Source organism: Echinops telfairi, unplaced genomic scaffold (assembly GCF_000313985.2).
Source record: "Echinops telfairi isolate 266 unplaced genomic scaffold, ASM31398v2 ScPeMD7_7462;HRSCAF=8500, whole genome shotgun sequence".
NCBI lineage: Eukaryota > Metazoa > Chordata > Mammalia > Afrosoricida > Tenrecidae > Echinops > Echinops telfairi.
The window spans coordinates 1,962,436-1,971,328 of record NW_022111362.1 but is presented as its reverse complement, the minus strand read 5'-3'; the positions used below and the strand labels follow the sequence as shown (position 1 = coordinate 1,971,328).

The 8,893-nt window shown below is 42.1% G+C and overlaps 1 protein-coding gene across 1 annotated transcript in view; it reads right to left on the bottom strand.

The window, feature by feature from the left end:
- The window catches only part of LOC105979742 (zinc finger protein 239), a 24,976-nt gene extending 18,023 nt beyond the window's left edge, over positions 1 to 6,953 (bottom strand). The window contains exon 1 of the mRNA XM_030888369.2: positions 6,912 to 6,953. The gene's annotated coding sequence lies outside the window, so the exon portion shown is untranslated. The remainder of the gene's footprint in view (positions 1 to 6,911) is intronic.
- Positions 6,954 to 8,893: the final 1,940 nt, after the last annotated feature.

Here is an 8,893-nt window from a genome sequence, read left to right as displayed (position 1 = left end):
CACTGAGACTTGCCCCAGTCCTGTGATGCTTCCTCCACCATTGGATCCACCTGACTTTGCACCCGCTGACCGGTGCTATTCCTGCATTCTGCATTATTGCTTGAGTCTGTCTGCATGTGGCTCCTTGAGTCTGAAGAGAGACTTATGCACTAGTATTGGACTCAAGGACTTGGGCTGGGCTGTTTTATTGATGCATAATTTCTTGATAAAAAGCTCTTTTTAGACACATATGAGTGTCTCTGAATTTGTTTCTTTAGTTAATCTGGCCTAACACTGATGGCAACACCGAGAAAGGCAAAAAGGGTCTAAAAGCAGCATTCAGTTCAGGGATCTGGATGACCAGTATAAAGTTTTATTAAAAATGTTTCCTTTCTTATGTACTTTGCAATTTCCACCCAAATTTTCACCCTTCTGCCCATAACCCATCCAAGACCAAGCTATCTAGCTAACAGTTTCCTTGTCACTGTCTCATGATAGGTGCCCTTTCTACTTTGTCCCTATCATTATCTTTATACCACAACAACCCCAAGAACAAGGTATACCACATTCTAACCTCACATTTTCTAATCTCCACAGCACCATTTCCTCAAACTCCAATAATCATAACAGTCATTTCATTATGAAGAATCAGCTTTTGAAATATTTATCTCAATATCCTGTAATAGTAAAAATATCTTTCTCATCCAACATACCAGTTTTACCAAGAGCATTGTCTTTTAACCTGTTTTCTTTCCTCCAGCCACATTAGATTTTTCCCCTTAAATTTTCCCCTCATCCTATGTATGTCTTTTCTTTTTCTAAACATTGTTGAAAATTTCAGAAATAAAAATGTGCATATGTACACTTGTATACACACCCACACAATCATAAAATACTGTCCTTAGGTATTCCTACAAAGTCCTTTGACATTTTAAGCCTAAAGATATCCCATCCTAATTTTTCCGTCAACTAAAGACTCCTATGTCCAATTTTCTATTTAATATCTACACTTAACAGGCCCTAAATGGAACTACCTGCCCCTAAACAATCCCTATCAATATCTGCTCTGATCTAGTCCTCCCTGTTTCAGTAAAGAGTTGCATAAGCTACCTATTACCCCCGTCGAAAGCCTAGAAGTTATTTTGATTCCTTTTCCTCTTCCTTGCATTTAATCCATCAAGTCATATCAATTATCCCACTAAAATGTATCTTAATATAACTACTTTCTCCCTCTCAAAAAACAAATCAAACACACTGCCAGTTAGTTGATTCCAATGAATAGTGATCCTATAGGACTGAGTAGAACTGCCCCTCTGGGTTTCCTTGATTGTAACTGTTTATAGCAGTAGAAATCCCAGTCTTTCTCCCACAGAGATGCTGGTGGATTTGAACTGGCAACCATGTGGATTTCAGCCCAACGTGTATCCTCACAAAAATGAGGATAATCAGACCTTCCTGCAAGAATGATATGCTTTACCAAACCAAACACAGATAGAGAAGGTAAAAATGAGGAAAAGTGGCAGTTCCTCCCTGACTCCTCTTTTTAAAGTCAAGGGTTTTCCCTGTTTCTGAGGAAGACTGATTAAAATTGGGCAAAGAGCTGGCATTATCACTGAGCAAAGGTGAACTAAGAAGTAGAACCGGGGGTATTTGCCTTAGAGCTCCACAAACACGTCTTAACAAAACACGGCCCAATGAATTCCATTAGCTACCCAACCAGGTATTTCCTTCTGTCTTTCAGAGAAAAAGGTTTCTTTCTATCCAATGATAATTTCTCTGTATGCCTTCTAAATCCAATCCCTTCTTTCTTTGGTGGTGGTGGTGGTGTCTGCTATTGAGTTGGGGTCAACTCATAGTGACCTAATGCACAACAGAACAAAACATGTGCGGGTTCTCTGTCATCCTCACAATTGTTCCTATGACTGCGTCTACTGATGAAGCCACTGTGTCAATCCATCTCCTTGAGGGCCTTCCTCTTTTTTGCTGCCCTTCCACTTTACCAAACATGCTGTTCTTCTCTGGGGACTGGGCTCTCCTGAAAGCATGTCCAAAGTATGCAAGATGAAGTCTTGTCATCCTTGTCTGTAAGGAGCAACTCTGGCCTACTTCTTCCAATACAGATCAGTTTGTCCCTTTAGCAGGTCATAGTATTTTCAATATTCTTCCCCAACACCACAATTCAAATGCATCAATTCTTCTGTCTTCCTCATTCAATTTCCAACATGCACATGATGCACTGGAGAATACAATGGCTTGGGTCAGGCACACTTTTGTCCTCAAAGTAAAATTCTTGCTCCTCAAGACTCTAAAAAAGGTCTATGCAGCAGATTTAGTTAACGTAATACACCTTTAGATCTCTTGACTGCTGCTTCCAGGAGCATTGATTGTGGATCCAAGCAAGACAAAATCCTTAACAACTTTAATCTTTTCTCCATTTATCATGATGGTCTAGTTGTGAGGATTTTGGTCTTCCTTACATTGAGTCAGAATCAATACTGAAGAATGTAAACCTTGCTCTTCATCAGCAAGTACTTCAAGTCCTCTTCACTTTCAGCAAGCAAGGTTGTGTCAGTGCATATGGCATATTGTTAATAAGCTTTCCTGATGCCACATTCTTCTTCATATAGTCCAGCTTCTCTGATGATTTGCTCAGCATATAGACTGAACAAGTATGGTGAGAGGATACAACCCTGACACACACCTTTCCTGATTTTAAACCATGCTCTTCCCTTGTGATAAATTATTAATTTTAAAAAAAACCTTTTACTGGGGGCTCTTACATTTCTTATCACAATCCATACATTCCTCCAATGTGTCAAGCACATTTGCCATCATTATAATTTTCAAAGCATTCTCTTCCCACTTGAGCCCGATATCAGCTCCCATTTGTTCCCTCTTCCTCCCCCGCCTGCCTTCCCTCAAAAACCCTTGATAAAATATAGATTATTTGTTCAGTATCTTACATCATCCTCCGTTGCCCTTCACCCTCTTTTCCATTATTTGTCCCCTTGGGATGGAGTTCTAGGTTGATCCTTGTGATGATTCTCCCTTTCTCCGCCCACCATCCCCTAATCCTCCTGGTCTCTCTACTCTCCTTGTTGGCCCTGAGGGGTTTATCTATACTGGATTCCCTGTGTTGTGGGCTCTTATCTGTAGCAGTGTGCATGCTCTGGTCTAATCCGATTTGTAAGGTAGAATTAAGGTCATGATAGTGGGGGGAATGGAAGCACCAAAGAGCTAGGGGAAAGTTGTGTGTTTCATCAGTGCTATACCACTGCATCCTGACTGGCTCATCTCTTCCCTGTGACCCCTCTGTGAGGGGAAATTATTAATTTTTTAAATGACAAAAATATCTAGACGCTTTCCTATTTGGTTCTAAAGATTCTACAGTTTTACCCCATGATAAGACTGAAAAGGTTATGTTGATGGACAATTAACTTTGTAAAGGGCAGTAGTTCCATGATGAGAAATGGTATAATAATGAAACAAATGGGAGGAGTTAGTATGATAGGGAAAGGAAAAGAAAATAACCCTCTTGCTCTCCTATGATAGAATAAGCAACCATTTAAGATCAGAGGTGCAGCATTTACTTAAAGACAAAGTTCAGAGGGTTAGGAGAGCCAGAGTAATGGACAAGGGAAACACTGGGAGAAAGTGGAAAAGGGACGGTACCTTGAGGGGACTGCAGTGGATGAGCTGAAACAAAGTGTGTATGAGTTGTGGACTGTAAAACTGATGATTTGCTTTGTAAACCTTCATGCAGTTCACAAAAAGTTTAAGACAAAAGACAAAAAGGAAACAATCTCCCGTTAAAGCAAAGCAAAGTTAGCACTTTAAGTACCTGAATAATGAATAGTTTCCCCGTTGGGCTAGTGTTTGGCTGTTTGGCTGCTAACTGTAAGATCTGCAGTTTGAAACCATCAGCTGCTCCTTGGGAGATTTTTTTTTTCCCCCTACTCCTGTAAAGAGTTACAGTCTCGGAAACTCACAGGGCAGTTCTACCCTGTCCTTTAGGGTCACTATGAGTTGGCATCAACTCAATGGCAGTAAGGTTTTTCTTTTTGGGGGGTGGGGTTGTTAACTATGGAGCTAATGAGTCATGAAAAGGCTAAACTCAAGAGAAAAGTGGACTCAGTGCCTTGAAGGTCAACCAAGTAGGAACATTCTATAAGCATTTATTTTATATTTCTACCTTATAACTGCTCAGCTCCTTACTACATATAAGCCATCATCCAGCTTTCAATTTCTCTTCCAAGTCCCATCACTGCTAGATCCACCAGTTTCCTCCGAGGTGATACAGATGGCAGAAAGTATCGGACTACTTCCAACAGACCATGCCACTGTCTAGAAAATGCCTTCACACTGCTTCTGCCATGCTGTCCATGTCTCCTATTCACTTTGAAACTTCTTTCGGTCTCTGTGTAATCAACGACTCCCTTTCTAAAGCATAAGGCTGAGTTAGATACTTCCTCATTCTCAGATTTTCAGCATCTTTTACTCATCTCTACCCTATATTAAATCTACCTCCCTAATTTGTTATAAGATTCTAGAGGCCAGGGACCATGCTCAATTAATCTTAAAGTTCCATAGGGCTATGCTCAATTAATTATCAAATCCCTCAACACTATGACACCTGACTTGGAATCTAAATGTTATTTATAAATTTACATTATATTTTAATTAATAATGAAATGATACAACTAAAAAGAAGATCATTAAACCCATCCTCATTTTAGATAAGAAAACCAAAGTTCCTAATGGTCAAGTGACATCTAGCCTCCTAAACTGTGAGAAAGCAAATTTGTTTGTTAAAGCAACCAATGTGTGGTGTTTCTGTTACTGTAGCATTAGATAACTAATTAGATAACCTTACAGACTCACTTGAAATATTTAGAGATATATCATAATAAATCTTTGGATGTCCATATAATAATGCGATAAAAAGATTAGTAGATTTGGGGAGGGGCTCAGGAACCTCTAAGAGACAGGTTGACACAGTGGCTATAATAATAGGTTCAAGCATCACGATTGTGGTGATGGGGAAGGATGAAGCAGTATTTCATTGCGTTGTACCTATGAGGAGGAATGACTCCACAGTACCGAACAACTTTCACTCACTCACTGCCATTGAGTCAATTCTGACTGTAGGGCAGGATAGAACAATCCCTGGGGGTCTCTGAGAATGCAACTCTTGATGGGAGTAGAAAGCCTCATTTTTCTCCCAGAGAGCGGCTGGTGGTTTCAAACTGCTAATCTTGTGGTTAGCAGGACAGCATGTCACCACTATGCCATCAGGGCTCCTAACAACAGATAGGAAGAACCTTTTTTCTCAAAAGACACCACAGATAATGCTGATATGCAACTGGGGTGAGCAGCACTTCTAGGAGTGATTTTGTCACTATTGTTGCTATTTAAAATCGCAAATGTTTTATTAATAATCATAAATGTGCTGCTTTATATGTACATGTAAATTGCTCATTAGACGGTAAGCTCCTCAAGTATTTGTTTGCCAGAGATTACTTAGTTGAACTGGGTATTTAATAGTCTCGTATAATTTTGAATGAGAGTGAAATGCCTGATGGGGGGTGGGGTGTGGAAGGCAAGCTTGGTGAGAAGGATCAAATAAAGATGTTCTGTGGGGTACAGTTGAACAACGTGGTGGTTACCGGTAAGAGGAACTGCTGCTCACTTGGATTTGATTAGGGTCACATGGCATTGAAGGGGATTCCCCTTCACAGCGAGAGTAACAGAGGAAATAAACCCTGAGTATAGTGGTCCTGCACCTGTGTTGGACCAACCTGTGTTGGTCAAGGGGCCACTGTATTTCAATAAAAACAGGGCATTCCCAGTGCTCTGTGGTATTAGCTGTGTTGTTGGAGGCAGGATATTATAGTGAAAACATACTTGGAATTTTATGTCACAGATATAGGGGCAGATCCTAGCTACATCATCTGGTAACTACATGTTTAATCTGGAGAATTGTTTTACACTCTACTTTTGAGATACTGAATGTCTCTCACTACATTGTAACCAGTAAAAGAGAAAACCAATACAAAGGACAGACACCTAACAGGCATCCAGTAAATATTGCCTTTTCTTTATCCCCAGAAAGAATAGCTCTGACTATTCTCAGAAGACATTTTAGGAGAGAAGAAAACAGCTTACCCAAAACTTGGTCATTTCCTTCTCTCAAGGAAAGACACAGTTCTGGAAAGGTACAGGTAAAGAGGGAGAAAAAAGCTTTGAAAAATGCAGTCTACAGTGCAAGGCACACTAGATGGTTTAGTAAGATTATAGAACTGCTCAGGTCCCTTGTCATGTCTGCCCACTGGGCACCTCTCACTTCTTTGGAATCAAACAGACCGCGTCTTTTATGCAAACTCTTGAGGGCTTGTAAATTCTGATGCCCCCAGTCTGTCCATGTCCTCAGACTTTCTGGTTTCCACCATAAAATTCTGGAAACAGTAAAAATATCCAGCATGGGAATTGAATTCAATTGCCCGAGGCGCCCTCCCTGGCCTCATTATCAGCAGCCTGATTCGTTTCTGCCTTTAGGAGCTCAGATGTCACCTCATTTTAATGAGGACAGCGCGGTGGGGCATACACTTCCGTCCCTCCTTGGAGCTCCTCTCAGTTGGCGCATATCCAGCCAACCGCCCTTGGAATCAGGCCAGCCCCTAGCCCAGAAAGGCTGGTCTGGCCAAGGCCTCCGGCTGACCGCCGGAGCAGCGGCGTTGCCAATGTGTATCCATGGCCCGGCCCAGAAGAACCAACGAGTTCGGAAATTCTGAGTGGCGGTAGCGCCGCACCGACACCCGTGCGGTTCCGGAGATGGACTACCGCCTAGTGGCACCCTGGCAACCTCCCTACGGAGGTCCCATCTGACTTCTCTGTACGAGGCCCACTCTCACTTCCGTACTGGAGAGCACTACCTGTCATTCGCGCCTTTGTCCACACTCGTCTCACCTCCCATTCGAACCCGTCAGTGGGCAGCGGCAGATGCAGGACAAGGACAAGAGCCCTCCTGGAGGTCTCCGAACTACAAGTCCCAGAAAGCCGCGATCAGGCCACCCTACATCCGGGTCCTCCTTTGGTTTCTGTTCCAGGGTTTCCGCTGGACCTGGACGCGACCGAGCCTGGAGGTCTCCGAACTACAAGTCCCAGAAAGCCGCGATGCAGCCACTCTACATCCGGGTTCTCCTTTGGTTTCTGTTCCAGGGCTTCCTCTGGACCTGGGCGTGACCGCGCCTGGAGGTCTCCGAACTACAAGTCCCAGAAAGCCGCGATTCGGCCACCCTACATTCGGGCCCTCCTTCGGTTTACAGTTCCAGGGCTTCTTCCATTCGCAACTTTGCCAAGTTTGCAGTTAGCGGATGGTTCATCGGGTTTTTCTTGTTTTTGTGGGTTAAAAAAAACCCAACCAAACAAAAACCCTGTTACATAAGCATTTTGAGAATACTCATTAAATGTTTTAAAATTTATTATAACTTAAGGGAAAAGAATTCGCAAATTTTAATTTACCTTTAAAAATATTTTGAAATTAATTCTTCTTGCTCAGCACCCCTCGTCTTACCTCAGAAGTTGGTTCATTTAACAAATATTAAGGGGTACACCGTGACAAAAGCTGTTCAAGACGCTAACACAGAAATCCCTGCCCTCGTATATGTTAAATTCTAGTTGGAAAGATAAAAAGAAAAAAAACTAAACAAAACAAAAGAAACTCTCTGCTATCGAAGGGATTCCGACTAGCAGCAACCCGAAAGGACAGAGTAGAACTGTCATGTTTCAGAGACTAACTCTAAGGATGTAGAAAATCTTATTTTTCTCCCAAGGAGCAGCTAGAGTTTTGGAACTGCTGCCTTGTACTTAGTCCAACGTGTAACCCACAACACCACCAGGGCTCCTAGTTGGAAGATATGCGATAAACAAATGTAATAAGTGATATAAACTCAAAAACCAAAACCAAACTCTACCATCCAGTCGAATCCTATAGGACAGGGTAGAATAGCTCCCACGGGTTTCAGAAGCTGTACATTTTTTTGTTTTTGAGGTTGGAAATTTTATTAACTGGATATTTGCAGTAAAGTGATCCTGAGAAGCTACTTTTCCCGGGAGTTCAATTTTTTCTTAAAAAAAAAAATTTTTTTATTGGGGGCCCTACAACACTTATCACAATCCATACATCCATCCATAAATGTGTCAAGCATATTTGTACATTTGTTGCCATTATCATTCTCAAAACATTTTCTTTTTACTTGAGTCCTTGGTATCGACTCCTAATTTTTTCCCCTCCCTCCCTTATGAACTCTTGATAATTTGTAAATCATTGTTTTTTCATGCCTTATACTGTCTGATGTCTCCCTTACACCACTTTTCTGTTGTTCGTCCCTGCAGGGAGGGGGTTATATGTACATCCTTGTGATCGGCTCCCCGTTTCTCCCCCACCTTCCCCTTCCCCTTCTGGTATCTCTACTTTCATTATTGGTCCTGAGGGATCATCTGTCCTGGATTCCCTGTGTTTCCAGCTCTGGTTTGTACCAGTGTACATGGTCTGGTCTAGCAGGATTTGTAAGGTAGAATGGGGATCATGATAGTGGGTGGGTGGAAGCATTAAAGAACTAGAGGAAAGTTTTATGTTCCATCAGTGCTACACTGCACCCTGACTGCCTCGTCTCCTCCCCGCGACCCTTCCATAAGAGGATGTCCAGTTGCTTACAGATGAGCTTTTTGGGTCCCCACTCTGTACTCCCCCTCATTCACGATATGATTTTTTGTTCTTTGATGCCTGAGACCCGATCCCTTTGACACCTCATGATCACATAGGCTGGTGTGCTTCTTCTACGGGGGCTTTGTTGCTTCTGAGCTAGATGGCCACTTGTTTATCTTCAAGCCTTTAAGACCCAGACGCTATATC